At 40.4% G+C, this 26,618-nt stretch overlaps 1 long non-coding RNA gene across 1 annotated transcript in view; it reads left to right on the top strand.

Moving 5' to 3' along the window:
* Nucleotides 1-12,077: 12,077 nt before the first annotated feature.
* The window catches only part of LOC140703248 (uncharacterized), a 44,673-nt gene continuing 30,132 nt past the window's right edge, over nucleotides 12,078-26,618 (top strand). Inside the window, exon 1 of the long non-coding RNA XR_012082655.2 lies at nucleotides 12,078-26,602. This is a non-coding gene — a long non-coding RNA (uncharacterized LOC140703248). The remainder of the gene's footprint in view (nucleotides 26,603-26,618) is intronic.

Here is a 26,618-nt window from a genome sequence, read left to right as displayed (position 1 = left end):
GCACATAGCTGTCTCGTGTTCCTCTTTTTCTTGCATTCCCTACACAAAAGGTGGGCAAATATTTTGGCCAGAAATAATTCTGGTGGCGCTGCGTAACCCACCCCCACACCAAATATCGCTATTTGCATTTCTCCATTTACAGTAATGGGCTTTTCCCTGGAGATACGGTAAAATAATGACTAGAGACATAGACATGGGTTGGATTGGAATATCACAAAAGGCAAAAAGCAAAGCAGGGCACAATCTGTGTGCTCTTATTCAGACATGGATTGAATGAGGGGAGCAGTGCACAACTCTGCTCTGGAATATGTCACAATGAACTCAGTAGGCTTACTTCACCTCAGAAAGCAAATATAGAAATGGACCATGTCAGGAAGACAAACAAGAAAGTTGAGACTGTATCTGGTAAATAGAGACAAGCAGGATCATAAGATTTATATTTGATATGCATTGATTATTCCATCCATAGACCTTGTCAGATTCATATGTATTCATTCAGATCCCATTTCTACATCTAGAAAACTCCCTGCATAAAAATGCACAGCATTTTAATGTTTTCCATGTTTCTGTATGCATCTTAATGAAACATGTGCATTTTGTACATATTTTTGTTCAATGGTGATCCAAGAACTGTACCTCAAAAATTAAGTTGGTTGTGTTTTGCATATTAGTCTGGGTAGTAAGAGTTTGTCAGATTTCTGATGAATGCAGACAAGAACTTTATTGCAAAATTCAGAGAAGTACAAACATTGAAAGTTAACTGGGTTCTGTTCTGTGTATTAGTCTGGAAAGTACAAACTCATCAAATTTCTTATAAATGCAGAATCCAATTGTAAACCATTTGTCATTTATATATGTCTTCTTCACCACTCCACTTTCAAAAACAACAACAGAAATAATGGACACCAATGATTATATAGTATCTAATGGAGCATAATGGAGTTGCTGAGATATTTTGATAAGCCAGGTTCCAATAAATATATGGTCAGTACAGTTAGTATGAAACCACGAACTTTCAAAATCCACACAAGCAAATTTTTCTGAGGTAGCATTTTTATTGAAGACAATCTGTCCGTATTGTTTTCACCAACCTTTTAGCTGTTTTAAAACCTCAAGTTCTTCCTGTCCTACATATGACAAACTTCGTGGATTTCACGAAATTCTTTGAAAACCCATTAGACAAAATTCTCATCCCTCTGCATTGTTAAATTTAATGGGTACACCTGTTCCCAGCATGAAGAAAGACAATGTCGCCCCTACCTGCCATGCATATATGTTATAGATCAGGAGCTCTTCCCAGGGAAAAAAAAGGAGCTACTCTACTTCATCACTAACATTTTGAATATACAGTAAGAGGACTGACACTCAGACTTTTAAGCATGCAAATCCCATGGCCTTGATGGATAGACATGTCATTTCCAATTTCTCTCCCATATGAATATTTTAACATCCCAGACTCTTTCCCTTCAGAATCTGAAATAAGACTTTGAAATTTTTGGTTACCAAAAACTAACAGAAACAAAGTGAAGCTAAATTCACATCTATTCTGTATAAGGTCCTTCTTGCAAAGGAGCCCCATTCATTGCCACAATGTTTGCTCCCAAGTAAAATTGCATAAGCATGTGGCGTGTAGATGTAATATTAGAATACAATTCTCTCCAACAAAATGAAACAGGTTTAATTGTGAGAAATAAACAGGGTTGTGTGTGTGTGTGTTTTTAAAAGGGGGTAATTTCCCCCAAAGAGTGGAAGAACAGGTTCTCCTCCTGTGCTGAGCATTTCATGCCAGCTCAAATTCCACCTCCCTCAAGTGTCATCTCTCACACACGGCGCCTCTGATTCAAGTCTTGTCCCACGACTTCTGTCACTTGCCGGGCTGTTCCATCCTCCACCTCCTCCCTCCTCCCTCGTTTCTCATCTCAGACCACAGGGGCTGTGAGGCAGCACTCTGATCACCACTTTCTCAGTGTGGCACTTCCTCCGGCGCGTCGCTCTCGCATGGTGTTTATCTCTCGGAAGGATTGCAACTATAGATAGAATCAGTGGAACTGTATCTGTCTAGGAGCAGCTGTGTACCTTTCCCGCATCATCTTAATTGCCCTGCTGCGGCTCACCTACCAGAAGTCTTACGTGGCTCTTCCCCCCCTCCCTTCTTTCTTTTTCTTTCTTTTTCTTTTTTCAATTTTGCAAATGATTAGTTGAAAAACAGCAGGACAGAGACTGTAGGCACAAGCTCATCTGGGAACATTTAAACTTGCAAAACAAGCAATGTGTTTTGGTCCCTAGCCAACTGGACAGAACAGTTGAAGGTCTTTGCCGATTTAGGCTCAGATCTTCATTTTGTTCTGAATTAAGGAAACACTACAGGACATGGGAATCTATGAAGGTTCCCAATGATTACTTCAGACCTGGGGAATAAGCAAAAAAAAAAAAAAAAAACCCAGCAATTAGCATATCTTAGGCTACAATCTAATGTCATTTTCTTTGGAATTATGCTTCCCTAAATTCAGTAAGAAACATGTCTGGGTAAACATGCCTAGGGTTAGTCTGAACAGATAGCCGCGTAGTTTTTGCTTAATTAGGAAGAGCATTTGCTTGCATTGTAGACTGTATTCCTTCTGTTTTCATCTGCAGAGCCATTTGCTGAAGTCACCTGCAAAGGACAATAAATGGCATCGAGTTTGGTGCAATCCCTTCTGATTATCCAGCTGCACTCAAGCATTTATAGAAAATGTCCTTGTGCATGAGGGTATGAGCTATTGCCCAGAGGTAAAGCATAAGGGCTGCATGCAGAAGACACAGGTTCAATCCCTTGCATCTCCAGATAGGGGGAGAAATGGAAGCCCTGGAAAGAGATTTTTCATCAGTGTTGACAATAGTAGCCTAATGCAGTTGTCCCCAACCTTGGACCTCCAGATGTTCTTGGACTTCAACTCCCAGAAATCCTGGCCAGCAGAGGTGTTGCTGAAGGCTTCTGGAAGTTGTAGTCCAAGAACATCTGGAGGCCCAAGGCTGGGGAACACTGGCATAATGGACCAATGGCTTGATTCAGTATAAGGCAGATGTGGTTCCTGAGGCAGCAATGACTCTTGTTTCTAAGACTATTATGCCTCAACCATATAGAGAAGAAAGCTCCCTATGTACCAATAGGTACTTAACTCCTGGAACAGTCCTTCATGGCCTAAAGTGGTAGTCTTCACATCAAAGTTACAGCCCCAGGTTTTTTTTTTTTCATAGAGCAGCGTCACAGGTTCAAGCTCTCCAGGGTAAGGACTAAATATACCAGGAGAGTGACCCTCAGCCTCTGATCATGTTCAATCAAGAGATTTATCTACCTACACTTTTATTTATTTATTTATTTATTTTATTTATATCCCACCTATCTGGTCGGTTAAGACCATTCTTTTGATGTGCTGGGACCAGCAGTGGACAAGGAGGCTTTTTAATAAGTGTACTGAGAGTGGTAGTTATTGAGAAGAGACCCACAGTGGACTTCACAAGTTGGTAAGGTGCTAAGAAATACCAATATTCAACCTTTGATGCCCCAAAGGCAAGTGGGGAGGTGGGTGGCCAGTTGCAGATTAAATGTGTGCTATCTTGAATGTGGGCAGCCAGATGATTTTGTTACTTTTTTTTTTAACACAGCTCTTGGAATGCCACAGGCAACATGTTCAGGCCAGCTGAGGGCTCCTAGATATGGTAGTTCAATTTTTTCCCAAGCTTTATGCTTGCTAAAATAAAATCTCCAGGAGGTCCAATACAAAACAACTATGTGCCTAAGTTGGGTGATGTTTTGCATTGTGTATATTCCCGAAGTTTCTATTCTAAACTCAACGCACAGATGTGATAGCAAAAAGCTCCTGTGAAGTATTTTCAATTTTGGAGAATCATAAGCTATGGGCTGCTGCTATTAATGCAGCCACAGCAATGGCTGCAGGGATGAGATGGAGAGATTAAACTGAAAGAAGAGTGAAAGGACAAAAAGCTAATGAATGCATTTTGCAGATTGGAGAGCCAAAAGAGTGGTTCATTTAAACCTGAATATCTAATGCAAGCCTAGGCAACCCCTCATAGAACTGACTTCTAGAAGCTATATATAAAAAAGAAGGATCATGGTAGAGTCCTGCTATTACTTTGCAGCGATTATAGGAGGTGAAAATATGAATGCAGTTTGAAAGATAGTACCATTCCTTTGATGCATCAAAAAGCACTCTGCAGTAGACTACGACTTTAGTAGGCCACTTAGAGTCAAAGCTACTGTTTGACTAGCCTCCTAATGTCATATTACAATGACAGAAGCTCTAGATATATCAATTTAATCTTCCTTCAAGGAAAAAAAAAACTCCTGCTTTACTGAAGTGAAATTGACTTTTATGGTTTTCCAGCTAGAAATTGGACAACGAACAACTTTTGCAGTTAAAAAAGAAAGGTAAAATATAGTTGAAAGTGTAATCATATTCTTCTCAGATTAAAAAAAAAATAAAGAACTTCCTAGTTATTTGGCAGTAAAGCTTTTAGACAGGAAATTAGGCTAACGGGAAAGAGGCTACACAGTTAAGTCAACCTCTGTTGGCTTGGGGAAGATAGTGCTGGTCAATCTCCCCTCACTGAATATTATCGATTTTCCATTACAGGCTATCAGTCTCAGATTTACTCCAACCTAAGTATGAAGGTGTGAGACGGATAGAGTCCATAAAGGAAGACAAGGCCTTGAGTTTGCAAGGGCTGTTAATAATAGGGTATTTTGGAGATCACTCACTCATTGGGCCATTACAAATTGGAGGCGGCTTGATGGTACAAAACAACAATAACAATAAGAAGTATGAATCAGTTTTGGTCACCAGTTTTTTTGGAGAACGGTTGAATTATGGCATTGTATGTTGTAAAGATAGAAGATCTTTAAGGCAAGAATTCGTAGCAAATTTCTTAACTTGGTTAAAATATAGGGTGTCCTGTTTCAAAAATCCATTGAGATTAATATGAGTTCCTGTAAAACCATTCATATTGACTTTTGCCCCAAGGGAACCATATCACTAAGTGAAGAGAGGAAAGAACTTGGAAGTTGTTGCAGTCTTGGTCTAGGGCTACACAAATTATAAGGATTCGTGATAGTCAATCACTAAAGTCTTGACTGTCTCTTGCATATGTTAAAACTGTGGAGGTAGAATCCATGGAGGGAAGCTAAACAGTGTGTTCTTTCCACAACAAAGTTCCATTTACTTGTGTGATGTCAAAAATGTATCTCCTCCCTCTTCAGCAGAGTCTCCTTCACATGCTAGTTACAAATTTGGGCACACAACCAGTCACATGACCAATTGTGCAAAGGACAGCTGACCAGCAGGGATAAGAACTCTACTTGTGGGACTTACTGTCAAGTCAGACTTAGGTTGCACCAGTGCCTTGACTTGGACTTGACTCAGATTTTCTTTTCAATGGCTTGGACTCTCGGAATCCACCCACTTCTTCATTTTTTTGGGGAGGGGGGGAAGCTTTGTTTTCAACAGGGACTCAGACTTGAAGCGTGGGACACGTGACTTGGTACCAAAGACTTAGACTCAGTCTTGGGAGTCAGACCCAAAGACTTGCCACCATCCCTGCTGACCAGAAAGGGACAAAATTAGTACATGATTGCCCTTCTGGTCCTGTGTTTTTTCTTAATAGGATTTGAGCCCCAAACTTGATTGCTTTCAGTTTTTGGAATCCCACCTGGATCCATGTCCCATATTTTTGTTCATATTAGATTGCATAGCTTTTTCTTTCTGCACAGAAATGTGTGAGGATTTTTGCATGCATTTTTTATCCTGAGCATTTCCTAGTGTATACATTTTTCTCCAACAGCAACAAAGGAGCCTTGCTAGTTCAAACCAAAAGGGCTTCCAAGCCTGAAGTTCTATTCCCCTGGTGAGCAACCAATTCCTCATGGCAGTACAGTGGTGCCTCGCTTTACAATTGCCCCGCATTATGACGAAACCGCATTATGACGATCTTTTTGCGATCACAATTGCAAAACGATGGTCTGAATGGGGTTTTTCCACTTTGTGATGATTGGTTCCCTGCTTCAGGAACCGATTCTTCGCAAAATGACGATTTTCCTCCAGCTGATCAGTGGTTTCAAAATGGCACCCGGGTAAATAAAATGGCTCCCCGCTGTGTTTTTGGACAGATTCCTCGCAAGACAGCCACCAAAAATGGCCGCCCTATGGAGGATCTTCGCTGGACGGTGAGTTTCCAGCCCATTGGAATGCATTGAAGGGGTTTCAATATGTTTCAATGGACTTTTTATTTTTGCATTACGACATTTTCGTTCTACAGCAATTTCGCTGGAACGAATTAACGTTGTAATGTGAGGCACCACTGTAGTTCCCAATTCCCCAGATGTTTTTGGACTGCAGCTCTCAGAAACCCTGGCCAGCAGAGTTAGTGTTAAAGGCCTCCGGGAGTTTTAGTCTAAGAATACCCGGGGACCCAAGGTTGGGAACCACTGTCCTCTGCAAAGCCTAGAAGCAGGATGTGAGCACAGCTGTATTGGTGATGTAAATCTGTGTCTATCTCATTTGTGTGTCAGAGAAAGAAAAAGTTAAAATAATTTCTCTTTGCCTGCAAGTGGGTAAGATATGTTCTGTCTTGTTTCCACAAGAGTTTGCACTTTGTAGAGAATGTTTGTGTGAGTGTGTATGCGAATACAGATAATGTGCCTAAAATAAAACAGTTGCATTCAACTAGGAGAACCGTGGTTTTGTTTTCTGGATTTCTAAGAATTAAAGGCACTGGATGAGTAGTTTGTGTCTTTTTAAACCATCATTCACCCCTTTTGTGCAGCGATGTTTTGCAAACAGTTGCAGAGAGCCTGATGGAATTTGTCTCACCCTGGAAGTGAGGAATCTCCTGGGAGTTGAAAATTCTTTGTTGACGTGTCTCAGTGTGTCCAAAACTGAGGAAAGCAAGGAATTAAAAAGTATTTGTCAGATCCCTAAACTGCACATTCTGTCCTACATTCCCCCATGACTGATAGAACATACAGCAGATAAATTAGGTCTGAACTATTTTCAAATTATTTGTATTTGTGTTTTCTGTTTCTTTGTGCCATTATTGGCTTGTTTGAAATCAAGGACAATTCTTTATAGAACAGAATTTGGAAGCAATCACTCAGCAATGTGTTCTGTTTTAGACAACCTTACAGCACCTGTAACCCAAAGCAGTTGTTGCCGATTGTGGTTTTGACCACAGGGGGAACCCATAATGTGAAGCCACATTTCAAATCAGTTTGCCAGCCATTAAATGTTACTGGCAAAGGATGCTGCAGTGAAGGGGTTATTATTAGAAATTATGTACATACATTATCTCCTCTCCAATAAATTGTTTAACAGGCATGTGTGAGTGGCAAAAATCTCCAAGGCCGGATATAATCTAATTCAGAAATTAAATTATGTAATATAAATTATCTGCCCTAAATACCAAAAAATGATCTCCCCTAGATATTGAATTCCAAATAACCTAGCTTTCTGTGCATATGTTTTTAGCCGGTACCTCCACTAGTTGATGACAGCGAGAATACTAATGATGATGTTAATGCACAGAATCCGATGGTGGATTTCTGTTAAGAGTCCAATATTACTGGAAAAGAGTTGCTGACCACCATAAATACCTTGTGTAAGATCTCTAGAAAAAAATTGCATTTGAACTTAGGCATCCTTCAGTCTCGAAAGACTATGGTAACGTGCTCTGTATGGAGGACTTGGAACAGCGTCTAGTGTGGCTGAGAAGGCCAATTCGAGAGTGTCGATCTCTTCCACACTGAAGACAAATCCAATCTGTCCCCTGTCCAGCTCCCTGGTTTTGCTGCTTTTGTGACTTCCTCTTTGCCTCGGCCTGTTGGGCAAGGGTCTCTTCAAATTGGGAGAGGCCGTGATGCAGTGCCTGCCTCCAGGCTGAACGCTCAGATGTCAGGGTTTCCCATCTGTTGAGGTCTATTCCTAAGGCCTTCAGATCTCGCTTGCAGATGTCCTTGTATCTCAGATCACCTGAGAACTACAGCTCCCAGTATTCCCAAGCCTCCATCTCCAGGGACAACTTATTTTCTCTAGGAAACAACTTCTCAGCTCTAGCGTGAAAGAGGACCCCAAAAGACACTTTTCAGAACCTGAAAGGCATTTCCTACCCTCTCATGTAGATCCACATTTTGTTATTCCCTTCACAAATATTGGCTATCTAGATAGCTCAGGTATAGGTTGGGAGATTGATTATTCACTATGCCTCCTGCAAGTAGAGCCAGCCTGTGTGGCCTTGGGCAAGCTGCACAGTCCCAGGATGCCCCTAGAGGAAGTGAATGGTAAACCACTTCTGAGTATTCTGCCCTTGGAAAACCCCCGAAAAGGGTCACCATAAGTCAAAATTGACTTGGCAGCACAAAATTTAAAAATCCACAAACATTGCTCCTGCTTACATCTCTTTTACATCAGACTTTCAGAGAAATTGCCCTGTGTAAAGGAGATCACAGGGTCACCTTCCTCTGTTTAACAGTGTCATCTTGCTGACTTCCTCTTTCTGTGTTGACCATGACTTGAGTAACAGTAGCTCAGCTTTGCTCCTTCCAAGCTGTACAGTAAAAACAGCAGAAACGTAGTTCTTAAAACCACTGGAGTGACCACAAAACCCACCCACCTGTTACTGGAAGCCGTCCTCAGAGGAAGCTACCTTGGAGGTTGTTTAGTGAGAATGGGGAGGGTTGAAAGAAAAAAAGATGACCCTGCATTCTTAAAAGCCACTAATGTATGGAGGTAAGCCTGTTCTTTTTCAGCTTAACTGCTGGGTAGGCTAACTTTGAAGTTGCAAACAGAAAAGCCTTAGAAAAGCCTTTTTCCATTTCACCCTCTGTTGCCCTCCTGACTAAAAAAAGTTCAGAAAGTTTCAGTATTATAAAAATGTTTTTTAAGACATCAGGTATCCTAATATATCTCCAAACAGCAACCAGTAATTTTGGGCTAAAATGGCAGTCCTGCAGTTGCTTGGGGGAAAAAAATGTATCTCATGAAAATTTAACACATTCTGGTACATGAGATGCTTTTTGCATTCTGTGTCCAAAGTAGGCACTAAACTGCTCCAGCAGGATCCAGCTGCATGCTAGCTGAATACAGCTCATAGACATATGCTTTACATCCTGTGATCTCGTGAGGTCAAGGAGCTCCTGTCTCTCCTTCTTTTTTCCTTGGACCTGGTCTTTCACCTTCCTTGGTGTTCTGTTGACTGAATTTAAACTCTGAATCCTCCACTCATGTAAGGTACTCACCACAACACCTATTTTTGCCATTACACATTACATATATTTTCAGATTGCAACGTGATTCCTTTAATTCTGCACTAGAACAATTGCTGTAGTTAATAGATGAGAAGGCGGCTGTGCATTTTAGAAGTTGGCTTAGGATGAAATTACAGATGTTAGTTTGAGCCCAGTGGTGCAGTCAAGCCTCTGCTCACAATAAAAGTTCTGTCCTGATAGATTTGGATAGCTGGCTTAAGGTTGACGCAGCCTTCCATCTTTCCAAAGTCAGTAAAATGAGTACCCACCTCACTGTGCTCGGGTGAGACAAAGTGTTGCTTGCACAACTATGTTGTACTGCCCAGCGAGTGCTCTAGCACTATGGGACAGTATATAAGTTGAAAGAACAACAAGAATCACAACAGAGTTTTTGCGCTTTTTTGTCTGTTAGAAACCCTAAATTAAAAAATTTGATTTTATATGGACAGTATTACAGTCTTACTTTATCCTCCCTAGTATTACTTGATTGTGTTAATTTTGGTGGACTTTAGCTCTACCGGCACTGCCATGTCTTTGGCATGATCTGCTATTTACTAGAACTGGAAATCTCTATTTTAGTGTCTAGTTCAGAAGCCACACTTTGACTCCCTCACCTTCCTTGTGGCTCCGGAGGGATGAGTTAGAGTAGTAGCAGTGGAATTTTCTCCCCAGTTTTTCTTCTTTAAACATTTGCTGGTGGCATAGCTAGAGGATCAGAACACCCCACAAGGCCCTTTCTCCTCAGAATGCCCCTAGGAATGATACCATCTCCTTTAAAAACTTAGAAAAAGTTCCTTAAGATTCCACAAATGCAATAGCAAGCAATACCTTTATTGGACCACTATAAAACCTGAACAAGCTTTTGCAGTTCAAATCCACTTCTTCAGGCTTATACACCAATACTTTATAAGAAAAAAATGTAAATAATAGTCCTAAAAATTCATATCAGATGCCTTTACCAGGTCTGCTTGAGCTGAGTTCTAACAATGAATCCTGTAACAGCTTTTCGGTATCCCTCTCAGTCAGGAGTGGGTTAATATGGGATATAAGAACCTTAGGCCGGCTTCATATATGAGATCTCCTAAGCTGTCACCAGAATTGATGCTTCTGAATTGTGATGCTGGAGGAGACTCCTGATAGTTCCCTGGACCGCAAGGAGAACAAACTTATCAATTCTAAAGGAAATCAACCCTGAAGGACAGATCCTGAAGCTGAGGCTCCAATACTTTGGCCATCTCGTGAGAAGAGAAGACTCCCTGGAAAAGACCCTGATGTTGGTGAAGACAAGAGAAGGGGACGACAGAGGACGAGATGGTTGGACAGTATCATCAAAGCTACCAACATGAATTTGACCAAACTCTGGGAGTGGAAGACAGAAGGGCCTGGAGTGCTCTGGTCCATGGGGTCACAAAAAGTCAGAAATGACTTAACAACTAAACAACAACAACAACAATAGGAGAACTGCTCTTATTATTCTATGGAAGCCTATCTTATAAACTAAGAAATATGGACCTGAAGTCTCTGGTCCATGGGGTCACGAAGAGTTGGACATGACTTAACAACTAAACAACAATAAAAGCTGTCATCAAGTCTAATTACCACTGGTGTGTCATCTAACAAAATGTTCAAATACTATATGCTATTGAAGAGCAGCCATCAAATACTGTATTAAAATTGACATAGCAGCTCTCACATACTAGATAATCTTGCATAATATGGAATGTTGTTGTTTAGTCATTTAATCATGTCCGACTCTTCATGACCCCATGGACCAGAGCACGCCAGGCCCTCCTGCCTTCCATGAATTTAACATGGTTAAATTCATGTTGGTAGCTTCAGTGACACTGTCCAACCATCTTGTCCTCTGTCGTCCCCTTCTCCTCTTGCCTTCACACTTTCTCAACATCAGGGTCTTTTCCAGGGAGTCTTCTCTTTTCATGAGACATAATATGGAATTACTGTTTCTTCTCATAATATGGAATGCTCACCATCAAATACTGTTAAACCTGTGACCACAGAGCCTTCCAATGGCTCCAGAGATTGCGTTCAGTGAACCACACTCCTCGACCTAGCAGAGAGGTTTGTTGTCCCACCTACTGCCAGGAGTGGCAAGCTGAACGCAATCTTTGGAGCCATTGGAAAGTTCTGTGGCGGTTGCGGCAGTGGTGGAATGCTGAGTGGACCATCTGGCCCCATGGGGCTGGTCCCGCGTTATGTCCACCTCTGCGAGGGTATTTGTATATGAATACCTCTATCTCTAATCATAACCTCAAATACTGTTATTTTTATTGGACAACAACTTGCATAGTTATCTGCCAATTCTCAAGTGATAACATTGGGTCAGTCATGTCCATTCAGGTCTTCCTTTATGATTCATTGGTACATACATTAAAGTTCATCAGAATGCACATGTTTGGGTGAATGTGTCAAGATCATGGAGACAGCAAAATATATTGTGTGAGGTACTAAACACACATTGCATCGCCACAGGCTTAAGAAATGAATTGCTATTGTTTGTAATAAAGGAAGGAGAGAAAACAAGAATGCTTTGCCTTATTCTTTAACTCTTTTCATAACTTACGGAGACAATGCAGAACCATACTGTGAGACATTGTCTGCTAGCACAGTAAAATAAAAATTGAATCAGAAGGCATGCAGCCCACGATGAAAGCCATTATTGTCATGGTATCTACATTATCTCCTGCAGCAATAAACAGTGGTAGTCCTGGCCCGTTCACCAAAGGAAAAGTGACAAAGTAGAATCTCTTAAGAGAAAGGGAGATTTGAGGTTGCTTACACTCTTTGCACTGTAGGACATTTAAATTTGCCCATTTTAAAATGTTTAAGAAAAAAATAATTGTTTCTGTATTTATTTTTGTATTATGTTTGTAATTTCTCTCTCTCTCTCTCTCTCTCTCTCTCTCTCTCTCTGTGTGTGTGTGTGTGTGTGTGTGTATCTTCTCATATTTGCTTTTTTCTGATTAAACATGCATAAATGGGTGGAAAACGTACAGAACAAACAGAAGGAATGAATTCTGAAAAGAGAGAAATTAGCAACTAAACAATCTTGAGCTTTGGGGATCCAAAGAGCATAAAAAGGCCTGCTGGATGAAGTACTCTAGGGAAGAAAACAGAATTAAGGGTAAAAACAAGTGAGAATGACATAGACCAATATGCTTTTGCTCATCTCTAGTAAATGGGCCACCAGCAGCAAGACCTCCTTGTTTAGCTCTATTGTTATTACTTTTTCCTGCTGCACTTTTTGTAACAGAGCTGTAACTTTTGGGGACTACAACTCCCAGTATTCCTAAGTCGGCATGGTCCATGGGGTTCTAGCCCACAAAAGTAACCTTATGAACCTCTCCTTTAGGAAATGATGTAGCAGTCAGTTCTGATTATCACAGGTAACAATGTTATGCATAGTCTGGTGCCATTTCCTTTCTCTGGTTTCTGCCATTTTGTAATATTTCACATTGACAGGTTAATTTGGCATCACTCGTCGTGCATCCTCCGTTGTCCCTGTAGTAGATGGGCTGTAGAGCGGAAGGCTTGTTTTTACCTTACCATGAATTCCTTGCTCATTTGCCATACCCTTTAATTCTGTTCAGACCCAGTATGAGAACTCCTCTCTTTGGATTAGTGCCAAAACAATGTATGTGACTGCATGGCTTGCAGGCTTAGCCGGCCCTTGATGTCGCACAGTGGGCAGCCTCAACTAATAGCTGAAAAGCCCAGCTTCTGCTGTCGATGTGCGGCTCCTTTGTCAGTTGCCTTCTCTTGCCATTTTCTGTGTCTCAACCGCACTTCCTGTCTTCAGTGAGTCCTAGCAGCCCGGATCTTTCTTTGTTGAAGCCCTGTACGTGTAGAATCAAAGCTTGGAGCGGAAGTTTTGTGGCATCGCAGAAAATTCACACTTCAGCAACATTTCAACATTTTCTTTCTGAGGCACTGAAATGGCTGCTTCTGAGTTTTTTTTATTGGCCTCTTTCCACCCTGTACATTTTCTCTTTTGATGTCTGGAGCAGCTTTACTCTGAGCAGTTCCCAAACCTGTCAGAGGCAGAAAATGTACTTTACACTCTGTCGTAGCATTTATTTACTTGGGCCCTGAATCCCTTTATCTCTGTCCAGTCTATCTATAAAACTTCAATACTGAAAAGCACAAAATAATATCACCTTCACCAATAGCTGGAAGCCATGTCCATCTTCAATGTCTCATATACCTCCCTAATGGCTTAACAGGAGGGTTATAGCTTAATAAGGGGTTATCTTATCCCCTGTTAAGTCATGTATGAGATATAGTAGAGATGCAGTGCTGAGCTCCTTCTGTGCCACTGATGTAGAGCACCCGAAGTCTTGTAATGCCTCCCATCATGAGTCCTTTAGGCCTGGAGGACACGCAAGATCAGCTGATCTCACAGACTTTTCTCTCACACTGGCCTTATATAAGGGCTGACCATAGGATCTCTTTCCCCATCTACTACATCTGGAAATAATATCATACTGTATGTAGTACCTTTGTCTACCTTTGGTGCTTTCTACAGTGCTTCCTCTCTGACAATCTGGAGGACATCATCGGATTAGTTGGCTAGACACAATCAAGTTTGTTGATTGTTCAGTACCATTGTGCAGATCTTTATTACAAGTCATTCTGGGTATGTATCTTTTTTCTGAATAACCAAGCAAAAATAAAATGAATGCATATAAAGAGTGTTGACCCAAATATGTGAAGGAGAACTGTGTTTACAGGTGGTTCATACTCGGAGCAACTGGATTCCAGCCTAACTCTCTGAGGTGAAGTGCCGTCACTGAGGTAAATTCTATTATATCCAGTTAGAGATCTAACCTGGCCTATATCAACCCAAAGGGCAATATTTTATAATGCAACAGGGATTCCAAACTGGTTGCATAAATTCTATAAATTCTTGTGGCCTAGTTTGGGCCTAGTCTCTGCTTGCAGTTATACAGGGAAAGTAAATGTGAACCAGACAGTACAACTAGAGTTCAAGGATGAGTCAACAATAATGCAAATGAATTGGGTGGATTAAATCCTTTGACTGGTGACTGCCTGAGCAGAGTCTGGAATCCAGTTCTGAAACTTCTAATCCAACAGTGATGCACTAACATGGACAAATAAATCTTCCATTTTTCCAAAATTTCCGTTTCATTTTCCCAAAATTCATTTTTATTAAAACAAACAAACAAGCTTGTCATGCCAGTTTTCAAGAGATTTTTCAATTTTCAAAAGTCTTTATAAAAAAGAGTCACACATTTTTACATGGCCAAATCTGATAAGTAGACCTATTTCCAGAGAAACACCTTGAGAGGGCCACAGTGTACCTGCCTGATATATACGTAACCACTGAGGATGAGAAACTGCTTAAAATCAGAAGCACAGAAAAGTGCTGTCAATCCTAATTATGATTAGCTACACATGAATTTGAAGCTAAACTGTTTTGAACTATTCAAAGCCCTCAACCCGGGGAGGTGAGTCTGCCAGGTTTACCTTTTCCCACATTCAGATTATTTTAATGCCAACTTCTTCTTATTAAATTTATGAAGAAATGTGTAAATATTGGATCTCAAAGATCTTTCTCAGAGATAAACCAAACTATATTCTCCCCCAACTCTAACCATCACCACCATCGTACAAATGGCATTAGGTGGCATCAGAGCTTGGGAAAAAAAAATAGACTTCCAACCTCTGTGAAGGTCACCAGACAATGTTTCACAGAGGATTTGATCTAATCAATTAACAGGCATGAGAATTCAATTTGTGTAAGTATAATAAATGTCTTCACACAAGGGAGAAAGGTACCAGCACCACTTGGAAGTGAAATGTACAACAGTAGGGTAGATGGACGTGTACATTGTAGGTACAAATTATATCTGATCATGAGGTTAGATGAAACAACTAAAAGCACCATCTGCCTGACCACAGTCACCTTTCAGGAAATCAAAATGGGAACGGATGTTGTCTTATGCTGCTCTTTTATTTAAAAATAAAGGTAGTCTTCCTACAGGATGCAAACACACAAAGATGAGAGGTGAAGCATGAATTTGCTTTTCATGGTGTGTCTAGATGCTCACACAGATATCTAGCATGGGGTCCAACATTACTACGGAGGACAGTACAGATTTTTTTATTTCACTTACACTAGAGAGCACACACTGCACTGGATGTGCCGGGCAGTTGACAGCATTATGGGAGAAAGAATTTCTCAACTTTGTAACACAGGAACCTTTCTTCTCAAAATTAATAATGCCTGGACTTGGAACTTGGATAAAAAGCTGGATTCATGTACAAGCTAAATACATTCCGGTATTGGATTATGAGAAGTCACTAAATACAAACAAAACAAACCAGAATCCAACTCCCCAACATTCTGTCAGAAGTCAGCATCTCATCCTGCGGTGCAGCCTTTTAAATTTGACACTTAGGAGAGCAACATATTTTAATCCAGCCTTAGAAGGATGTGCTTTCCCAATAGGCTGTAGCAATAAGAATGGAACTGCTGTAAATGTGTATTATGCTCCGGACAGGGATGTTGAGAATCATACCTCTGTAGCCTTCTGGAGAAGTGATGCTCCACTTTTGAGAGTCAAATTGTGTCCTGAGATGGACGAGCTCTGACATCGTGGGGGAGGGGGAGCACTCAGTTTCCATCCATGTTCTTAAGGGTATGAACCTCCAACACCGAGTTTCAGGCTTTGGCCCTAAAACCTCTGGAAATGAGATGCTGCTGGTGTGACAAGCCAGATCTGGTTTGTGATTTCACCCTAACTGATTGCCCAGACACCTACTTGCAGCTTCAAATTCACTCCTATCCTCCTAACCATTGGTTTAGAAACCAGTGTTGATAATGTCCACTGGGAAACAGACCCTTGATAGCACTACTTGGATTGGCTCACACACACACACACACACACACATACACACACACACACACACACACACACCATTTTGCATTTTTGATTAATGGCCCACCCCTATGGCATCACAGGGGCCACCCTTGTCTCTAAGGCTTAGACCGTAAAATCTCAGGGAATGGAGTGTAGCTAGCCTGGAAACTCTTTCCAGGGTTGAGCTAGTTTAGAGGACCAAAGCCAAAAAGAGGTAGGTCCACTCACATTGTATTTGAGAAGGCTTTCACGGCCAGGATCTAATGGTTGTTGTGGGTTTTTCGGGCTCTTTGACCGTGTTCTGAAGGTTGTTTTTCCTAACGTTTCACCAGTCTCTGTGGCCGGCATCTTCAGAGTGCTGTCCTCTGAAGATGCTGGCCAAAGAGACTGGCGAAACATTAGGAAGAACAACCTTCAGAACACGGCCAAAGAGCACGAAAAACCCACAACAACCATCCACTCACATTCTCTCTCCCTCTCTTGATGTCACACTGTTGTCATCCCCAAATGGCTCTTGAAGAACCATGAAATGGTCACTTGCAGAAGACTTTGGAAATTAGGTTCTAGGCTGAATGAGATCCAGTTTGAACTTGCCTACTTTTGGCTAAAGTCTGCATATCTTCTCTCCTATTTGTCTCCTGTATTTGGTTTTGTTTTGTTTTTGCTTAGTTTCCTTTTGTTTGCTTTGTTTTTGGAAGACTGCTGCCGGCCTGTGAACATTTATGGTTCCATTTACAAATGTCTTCCTTTGACAGTAAATGATAAAAATACAGACAAGATTTGATCATTGCCATGTGCATTCAGTTCACTTTCAGATTTACTAATAAATACCATAAAGGTCCATGTTAATAGCTTTGTTTTAGACATTTACAAACGACACCCAGCAAATGTCATCCTTTAACAGCACATGATGGAAATATGAATTACATTTTATTATTTATTATCAAGATTTATTCAGCTTTCAGATTTACTAGTCCATGTCTTCATTTTCTGATGTTTCTCACTGGCTTTCTAAAAACTTAAGAACTTCTGGCTAATGTCACATTTATAACATAGAGATAGTTACAATAGCGCTTTTCAATGATACCGGTAATGTGCCATCATGCATACTGAGCTTTATGTAAAACACATAGCATTTCCCAAGGATGCTGTCATTTACTTAGCTGATTGGAAGACAATTTGCTTGATATTTACACACCACCACCTGCTAGAGATCCATTATGGCTTTTATGAGTGGACATCTTGTTTACCAGCTATTTGTTAAAAAAAAAAAACACATTAGGAAATGGGGGAGGGTAGAACAAAGTCTTTGGACCAGCTAACCTAAGTACAAAATGACAACAGCAACGGCGTGACCATTTTTAAGGCTCACAATACTATTTCCAGTACTGACATGATTTAAATTTTCATGAACAAATAAGCTGTTTCGCGCAGTGGAAAAGAGTAATAAGCTAGGATGAGAACTGAGACCAGCCTGGGACCTCTAAGGGACCCCCTTGGACCTGGCAGGAGTCTGCTTTCTCTATTTCAGGGAGAGCTTTCCTGAGCTGGTCTAATTACCTTTTAAAATTCATATCTAGAACCACAGGCTGCCACATGGGATTAAGCACAGTAGGCTTTGCAAATTGAAAATAAGATAGCTGTTAGAAGCGTAGACTTGCCTCTATGATTACAGCAACAAACAATGGCAAAACATTAATTTACATCTATTATAATGGAGGAACACAACTTGGGATGTTACTTGAGGGGAGAGAGGGTCAGCCGGGGGTTGGATATTATAGGTATAGGATGAATTTGCAGAGGTGATGTTCTTAAAAAAGAATTGTAGGTGCCAAAGAAGCCAGATTCACAGTAGGGCAGATAAGTAGCGACAACGGCAGCAAGTTATCAGGATTTCAAGGGGGGGGGGGGGAAGAGAAAGAAATCATTAATTCTGTTTGTAAAATGGTGAGAGATTATTTTCCCCTTATTTTATGTTTTTTTGTAGTGGAACTATTCAACTGCAAGTCTAAAGTTTCTGCAGGTGATAAGGAGAAGGTGAGAACAGGGAATGGGCAAGGATGGTTATAACAGCAAATCCTGCACTGTGGCCGGGTGTAAGTTTTTTCTTTCTCTCCCCCCCCCCTTTTAAGGTGTTTTATCTGCTAGAAATGAATACAGCATTTACAAATTGGAAATGACTCTGTAAACTCAGATAAGATTGTCTTGGTAATATTTTACTGAAGAAGCAGCTTGCTTTCAATTAGCCATCTAAATCATTGCCTATACAGAAAAATAATCCCTGTTGCATTGGGGAGCAGAAGGAGTTGAGGAGGGGGAGAGTAAGTTAGAATAGTTCCTAAGAGTTTTGATTCATGCCGCTGAATATGGAAAATCTGTAATCTTCTCCTTAGAGTCCGTAGTTTAATGTAACTCTCCGAAAGTACTGTACTTTCCTTCGGCTGCTGTGAAAGGTAGCCCCCCCCCCCCGCTTTCCTCTCCAGAAATGAATGGTGATTCATTATAGATAACTCTTCTTGATTAATTTTGCTTTGACTTTAAGTTTGGATCAAGGATGTTACCAAAGCTCCTCCCCTGTTTCCAGATAGATAGCAGCTATTTTTAGGCAAAAAATGATATATACTTTTTGCAGGGGGGAACCTAAATTTAGAGGTGGTGAAAAAAAAAATTAAAATCCTTGATTGTCATCAGAGTCTCGGCTGTCAGATAAAAAGTGGCAACTTTTCTTCTCTTTTTTTTATCAGTGTGTGTGTGATGAATTATAAATAAGTGGCTTTCTTGGAATTTATATTCAAGTTGTCTGGCTTCTGTCAACAAGATCCATCAGCCGAAGGATGTGAAGGACTGGGTAGTCAAAAACCCAACTCATTAATTTTACTGAGATGCACATGTTTTTCTTGCAAACTTATGGAGATCTGCCGACATCTTTTAGACTTACTTTCCAAGATGGTGGCAAAATTCGCAGTTCCTGAACAACAGGAAGGGTTGAACCTACGTTCTCCATTTCATTGGTGGTGAAAGAATGTTTGATATTTATAATAGCTGAATAAAACTGTGGTGAGCTTAGGACTCTTTTTAAAAAGAAGAAATGCACCAGAAGTGCACAATATGAGAGAGGGTGGGTGGGTGTTAATTCATATTTACTCCTTCAGGAACAGACCCTTCAATAGCAGTACAAAGGCCGTATAAGTTTAAGAACTCGGAGCTATAAACATCATTTTGAAATGCTGAGGGCACTGGACTGGATTGTAACCTCATGAATGCCCAAAGCTTTCTGGAGTACACCTCCCAAAGTCCCCAACCAGTATGGGTATTGTGGTGCTCTGAATTTATTTATTTATTTATTTATTTATTTATTTATTTATTTATTTATTTATTTATTTATTTATTTATTTATTTATTTATTTATTTATTAAATTTATACCCCGCCCCTCTAGACCATGTCTACTCGGGGCGGCTTACAACATAAAATATATCAATATAAAATATATATAATGTGCCCTGACTTCAAATTTCTCATCAATAGTGAAGTTCAGTGGTAAATAGTGACCACTATGGCTGGTAAGGCTGGCAGTAAAGTAGCCAGTGATGGGCAGAGCCAGAGGACCATGTGCATATCATTGCACACAAAAATGCAGTCAGGCATGCATGCATGCAAGCATTTGTATGTAACATGTATAGAGACTGATGGGCAGTCATTTAGTCAGATATTCCTTCTCTCCACATTCCTCTTGAATTCACTGATTCCACAGCAGCCCAGGGCTACACAGGCTGGTTCTTTAGGGTTGCACAATGGGGAACTGAACACCCAACCTCTGGCTTCACAGCCAGCTATCCAACTCACTTCAGCTACCCAGCCAGCTCTGCTTCCTACACCATCCTTTATATGACAGTCCCTGTTGTATGAGATGTCATTTGTGCCTGTGTGGTGCCTCCCAGTCATGCTACACCTCATTTATCAGGAGATTTTCTCCTGTAAGTTTCGTGTAGAATGAGACAGTGCCTTATTTCCTTCAGGTACAGAAGGTGGTTTTATTTTTAAACCCAGTTGATTTATGTGAGACATTTATATCTTGTCTTTCACCTTGGAAGCTCAGAGTGACTTCCATGTCTTTTTTCCTGCCAGTTTTATCTTACAACAACATGCTTGGAAGGTAGGACGGCCTGGCAGAGATTGACGTCACCAAGGTCACCTAGAGAATTTCATGAATTTGTGGGGAGAAAAACCAAAATCCAGTTTACTGCTATAAACTTTTTGATCCATGTGACTGATCTCACTGCATATATATGAACTCCCTTCCCCCCAAAAAACAAAATAGGAGGGTATATTTTTTTCTAATATATATTATCTGTTGGCCCTTGACATTATCTTTCAGCTATGAACCTTTCTAAAGCAAAGTAATGTTTAGAGCTGACATTTTTACCCCCCACATCAAAGCATTGTACACACACTGCATTGTTACACTTGACTTGCTCTTTTTTTTAATTATGTAAAAAAAAAATCACATTAAGCCCAATCTAATTACTGCAATGTATATTAGAAGCAGGGCACCATCAAAATTTTATTTAAATTAATCAGGTTTTGATTTAAGATATTAAATTCAAATTAATCATGTAAAAATGGAAATGATCCTTGACGTGCTTCCAGCTGTGACTTCAGTCTGTTTTCTCGTGTGAGTCACTTTCGGGATGTCTTGGGGGGAACATTACTAAAATTCACGCCGGTGCTATTTCAATTAGAGTTATTTAGCAGGACAGATGTAAAGAATATGGTCTAATTAAAAAGGGGACTGATGACACGGCTACAGATTTTCAGGATCAAAATGAAGGAGGGGTGGGGGTTGGAGAAGAAAGGTGTCTGTTATTGAAAAATGGAACACTGGTCATAGAGCCCAAGTTCAAACAGGCGAAGGTGAAGCTCTCATTAATGGAGGAACGAAGTCTTCAAATATTCTGCTGAATTTTTTCCCCCTCTGGAGCGCTCTGCAAAATTCAGGCTGGGTATAACTTTGAAGTATCATTAACAACCAGATGATTCCTGATAATAGAATTAGGATGTCCTTAAAATAATTTCCCTTCTCCTGGTTAGCTTTTTCTGTTTTGATTAAATGGTTTCAAAGGCCTTTGAGAAATCCCCGCAAGCGTTAGAACTTCCAGTGGACTACAAATGAGCCGAGGACAAGCTCGATGAGGAAGCAAGGTAGATAGCTGCTTCAGAGGAATCTGTTCAAGGAGCAAAGCGCCACAGTAAATCTGGGCTCTTGCTCAAACCGAGACATGTGCCAGAATCCTGTTGAAGAGCACTGGGAGTTCTGGATACAATCCCCATCCCTACTGGAGGCAATTTGGTAGGGATGTGAAGACATTTTGTTAATATCCATTCCAGAAACAATAGTTACTTTTGAGTAGTGAAACTATATATTGAATAGTTACAGTAAAAGAAGAGTTATTTAGCAGGACAGATGTACTGTAAAGGATATGGTGTAATTAAAAAGGGGACTGATGACACGGCTACAGATTTTCAGGATCAAAATGAAGTGGGGTGGGGTGGAGAAGAAAAAGTACAGTAAAAGTACCTTTTAAGTGCAACAATTCCTAGTTACTTAAGTTAAACTTGTAGGACATTTTAAGGCATTTTAAAGACATTTTGTTGCTTTTTAAAAAAGTTTTATGCCACTGTGTTATCATTCCTGAGTGGCAAGGAAAGTATTCTTTGATTTTTGTCTGAGGAAATAGACTTGTCTACAAAAGCTCACAATAAATATATGGCAGTCTTTAAGGTGCCTCAAAGTTTTGGTTTTCTTCATTTTTTTATTTCTCTCTTTTTTTAATTTGATTTTTGCCTTTCACATTTTATAAACTTTTGCAAGGTACAATATCAGAACTAGCAAGTAGAAGGAACCAGAGGGTATATCCCTGCTTTTTCCTTCCTATGCAGTCCAAAGGGTCACATGGCTTTTCCCTCTTGGGCAGGATGATGAAAGATACTCTGAACAGCCACCCAGGGTACCATCTGCAGCTAAGAATGGACATTGGTTTAACACCAGCCAAGCAAGACTGCAACCTCAGGACAATATCTTCCTCTAACTACTGGGTAATAATATTAATTTGACTGTTATTTATTGAAAAATAATTTGTTTGGGACCTCAGTACCTGGCAGAATGCCTTCTTCCAGTAAGAACTGCCCATCCTACACATTTCTCCCAGGTGGCCGGTCTGAGGGTGCTGATCCTGACAGAGGCCCAGAAGGAAAGGGCTAGGAGCTGGGCTTTCTCAGTGTTCACACCCCAATTATGGAATCAACTACCTCCAGACATCCGCCTGGATCCCTCACTGTTAACATTTTAAAAATCTCTAAAAAAAACATGGCTATTTAGGCAGGCATTCCCATCAACAGAAACCTGTTGCAATTAACAGCCACGAGACAACTGCACTACCATTTAAAATATTTAAATATTTAATATTTTAATATGTAATAGTTTACTGTCATTATATCTCATGATGTTTTATGTGCTGGATTTTATTTTATATTTGTAACGATATCTGTGAAGATAACCAGGTGAGGTTATCTGGAAGTTGAGTCATGGCAACTGATTTTTTTTCTTACTAGGTTGAAATGTTTTGCTACTCATCCAAGTAGCTTCTTCAGTCATTACACTTTTTGTTGTGTGATTATGTTGTGACCTGTCCAGAGTGGCCTGGATAGATGGATGGTATATTAAACAAACAAACAAACAAACAAACAAAAACAAACAAACAACATATTTTACCTTGTCTTTCTCCTTAAAAAAAGACCCAAGGCAGCTTACATCATTAAAAGATAATATTTAAAGCTAATAACACTAAGTATATAAATACTCAAAAGGATCAAACAAATACCATACTAAAAAACATAAAGAACACCAAAGCACATTCAGAACAGTAAGGTACAATAATCCATTAAAAAACCTCATTCAGGCAATCAGTCACTATGGGAAAGCTTGCTTGAAGAGAAAGGTTTTTGCCTGATTGAAGAAGGGGCCAGGCTGGCTTCCTGTGGGAGGGAGTTCTAAAGTCTGGAAGCAGCATCAGAGAAACCTCTCCCAGATACTCACCAAATGTATCTTTGACAGCGGTGGGAACCACTGAAAGGCCCTTCCTGGTTATCTTAACACTTGACCAGGCTCATAAAGGGAGATGTGGTCCTTGAGATAGCTTAGACCCAAGTCATTTAAGGGCTTCATAGGTTATTGGCATACATAGTGGTTAAACTCAATGTTATCCCCACTTTTCTGATGGGAGGTTTGCTGCATTTCTTTGTCGCTCTGGTTTCCTACCAAAGAAGAGTATTCTTTGATAGGAGTGAAAGTGCTGAGTGGTTAGCAGCTTCTTGTTTGGGACAATTCAGTTCACATTGCTAGAACTGGAATTCTAAGCCATCCATCCTGGCTTGACTTTGTAGCCCTCATTTTGAAACTGACATAAACATCTAGCCATGATTTTTGATTTAAATACAGATTCAAGCACTTTCTGACCATTGCATAAATCAAGTTACGTGTTAAGTTCTTAATAAACAGATACATAAAACCTGTTTATTTTCCCCCTCTGTTTCTTCAATTGCACATCTATCAATTTCTAATTACAACTTTTTCCCACCTGCATAATTTGTGCCCAACATCATGCTTTAAGAGGACAGGGAAAAAATTCCTGCTGCTGCTACTGCTTTTCATCACCTCTTCCCTCCTCACTTTTGTCCTGGGGTCGGAGTAAGAACTGCTTTTCTCTCCTTCTGCCATCTTCTCTTCCTATAACAGGTTGGAGGGTCAACCCGTTGAACAACAAGTTGTGTGTGCCTTGGATTCTGCCCCGTGTTCCCCTTAATTGTTCTTCTACTTTCATATGTGGCGAAGGATGTCCCATCATCTCTGTCAAAGTAATAATCTTCTCAGGATAAAATGGGAAGGGTGCCATCTTGTTCTTCCTCTCAGGCAGGCAGATATCATGGGCTGGCCTTGATGGAGATTCTTTTTATGATGAGAGAAGAGAGTGATAAAGTTCCCTTACCAGCGAATTCCCATCTAGACATTTGGATACAACACAACATTGTTATTTACAGCTGCTGCGTTCACAGTCAGGATAGCCATAATGACATCCAAAATCCAGCAGGAGGTTGGATTGCCAGATCAGCAGCTTCCTGTTCCCTGAGAATTCAGGGCTAAAACGTGGAACAAGTGAGGGGTGGGAAATGGGTTGCCCCATTTTACCATTTTGAAAGAAAAAAACACACAGAGAGAAAACACATGCATGCTGACCAAGTGAGCCCTGGTGTTAGCAGGAATAGGTGCCGAGGCTTAAAAATTACCTCTCACACAAAAATTAAAGAATTTCTTCCAGTGCTATGTGCTCTGAGCTTTGTCATCCTGCCTGGAGACCCAGCTGCATCTACAGGTTTTTGTACGAATGTCAACCTTGGGAGGTGGAGAGGGGACTAAAACTCCCAGGCTGGTTGCAGGATTCTGTGGTGAAATATATGCATAAATAAATAGTTGCCATCTCTGGCTGGAGAACACGTGTATGTTTTGTGGGGGAGTACCCTTTCTTCTAGTTTGGTTTTAGCAGGAAAGTGTATGTGCGGGTTTTTGTGTGCACACATAGAAATTCCCGTGATTTCATGTTCATAGGTACCAGGAAGCAAAACTGCTAGCTACGGAAGCATTATTTGGAGAAGACAGCATGAAAGGAAAATACTGTTTTGTTTTCTTATTACTGCCGTTATCTGTCCGTTTGTAACAGTTGTAGGAAGAATAAGAAAGTTGGACAGTTTCTGCTTCCCACTCAGATGAAATAAGTGTATGCATGATTATTCTTTAATAGCATTTTTTAAAACAAACCATGTGGGAATATAACTTCTCTTTTTTAAAGTGTTTTTTTTAAAGCAGGAAACACTTTGTTGTGTGTGACCGCTTAAGTGAAAACACAGGCTCTTTATGTATATGATGACTCTAATTACAAATCATTTGTTTAAAAGGATGTGGCGACAATTTTAAAATGCAGATGGTGAGTCATGGTTTTAATTCCTTGCATAACAGGTGGCGGTGGTGGGAATACCAGTTTCCCAAGAGGTTAGACACTTGAAATATAGGGGACCAGTCTTGCTGTCAGAGTCAGCCCTACAGATGCAGCCGGTTTAGGTACTGCTGCTTCTCCTTTCTTTCTACAGTTTGTACAAAGTGTCTCTGCATCAAACTGATGTCTTTCCCTTTGGGAAGCGAAGCGCACATCTAGAGGAAGCACAAAAGGATTGGCACACTAGTTTTTTTAAAAAAATCCGGATTAACAAGCACTTCTAACTTGTAAAAGTCCCTGTGATAGGACAGTATTTGCTGTAGTTTTGTTACATTTGTTTTGCTGCAATTCTCAGAATCCCCAAGACAGCATGGTCACTGGTTCTGGGGGGAAAAGGAAAGAAAAAGGCAACTTTTGCAAAGGACAACTGGATGAAGAGCCCTGCATTAAACCAGGAAATGTGGTTTAGAGCATTTGGTGCTAGGATATGCAGGTAACAAATTTCTCAAGAGTCTCTGGTCTTCTTTCTCCACCCACTGTGAGAAACAACGATTTTTCTGAGCATTTAAAAAGTCATGATGACACACTCCAGGGGCTCTCTCTTCTCCACCAGGTGATCCTCTCATCACCTTCCCAATCGCCTGCTTAGGAAATGCTCACCACTTAAACTCTTTGCACTCTTTAACAAGCCTTTACAGTTGCTTAACCTTGGACAGCCAACTCATTTTCATTGTAAACGAAGTATAAAGCCAAGCCTTGCCAGAGAGAGTTTATTAGTATCACTTTTGACCTTGCATTAAAGTACTTGTTATTTGGGGCACGAGGAATGTAATAATAGGCAACAAGCAGAAAACATTTACTTGAGGCAGAAAAATTATTCTATAGGGTTTTTTCCTGTTTTTTTTAACCCACTTTATATCAAAGAGCAAGCTGTTTCGCTCATCTTATTGTTCAGGAACATGATTTCTCAGTAGGGCCAACGTTTTCCCCTAAACTTGATAGTTTTTCTTGGGTACTTTTCTCTCCACCACCTTTCTATTTCTGTAATCTTGTTTGTCCCGTTTTCTGAAACAACTATGAGGACTGTCACCTCAAAAGTGAAAGAGGTGGGAGGAGGCCTGCCTAAAATAGTCGGAAATGTTTTTTGGTTTTGTAAAAGAGGCCTTTTAAATAAACCGATTATATAATGATGTAAAGTACATGCCATTTCAAAGAACAGGCTATGGCATCAGAGAGAATTTAGCAAGCCGAAGAGTTTTCACTTTTCAGATTTGAATGTAACCTAGCCGGAACACGATATTAACTGGCAGGTTATGCAGAGAATGGGAGTGCCTCAAACCTTTTCAAAGCTGGACTACAGGTGAGAGAGGCCTTGA

The sequence above is a fragment of the Pogona vitticeps genome, chromosome 1 (assembly GCF_051106095.1).
Source record: "Pogona vitticeps strain Pit_001003342236 chromosome 1, PviZW2.1, whole genome shotgun sequence".
Classification (NCBI taxonomy): Eukaryota; Metazoa; Chordata; class Lepidosauria; order Squamata; family Agamidae; genus Pogona; species Pogona vitticeps.
The sequence above is the reverse complement of the archived record's forward strand: the minus strand, read 5'-3'. Positions and strand labels throughout refer to the sequence as shown.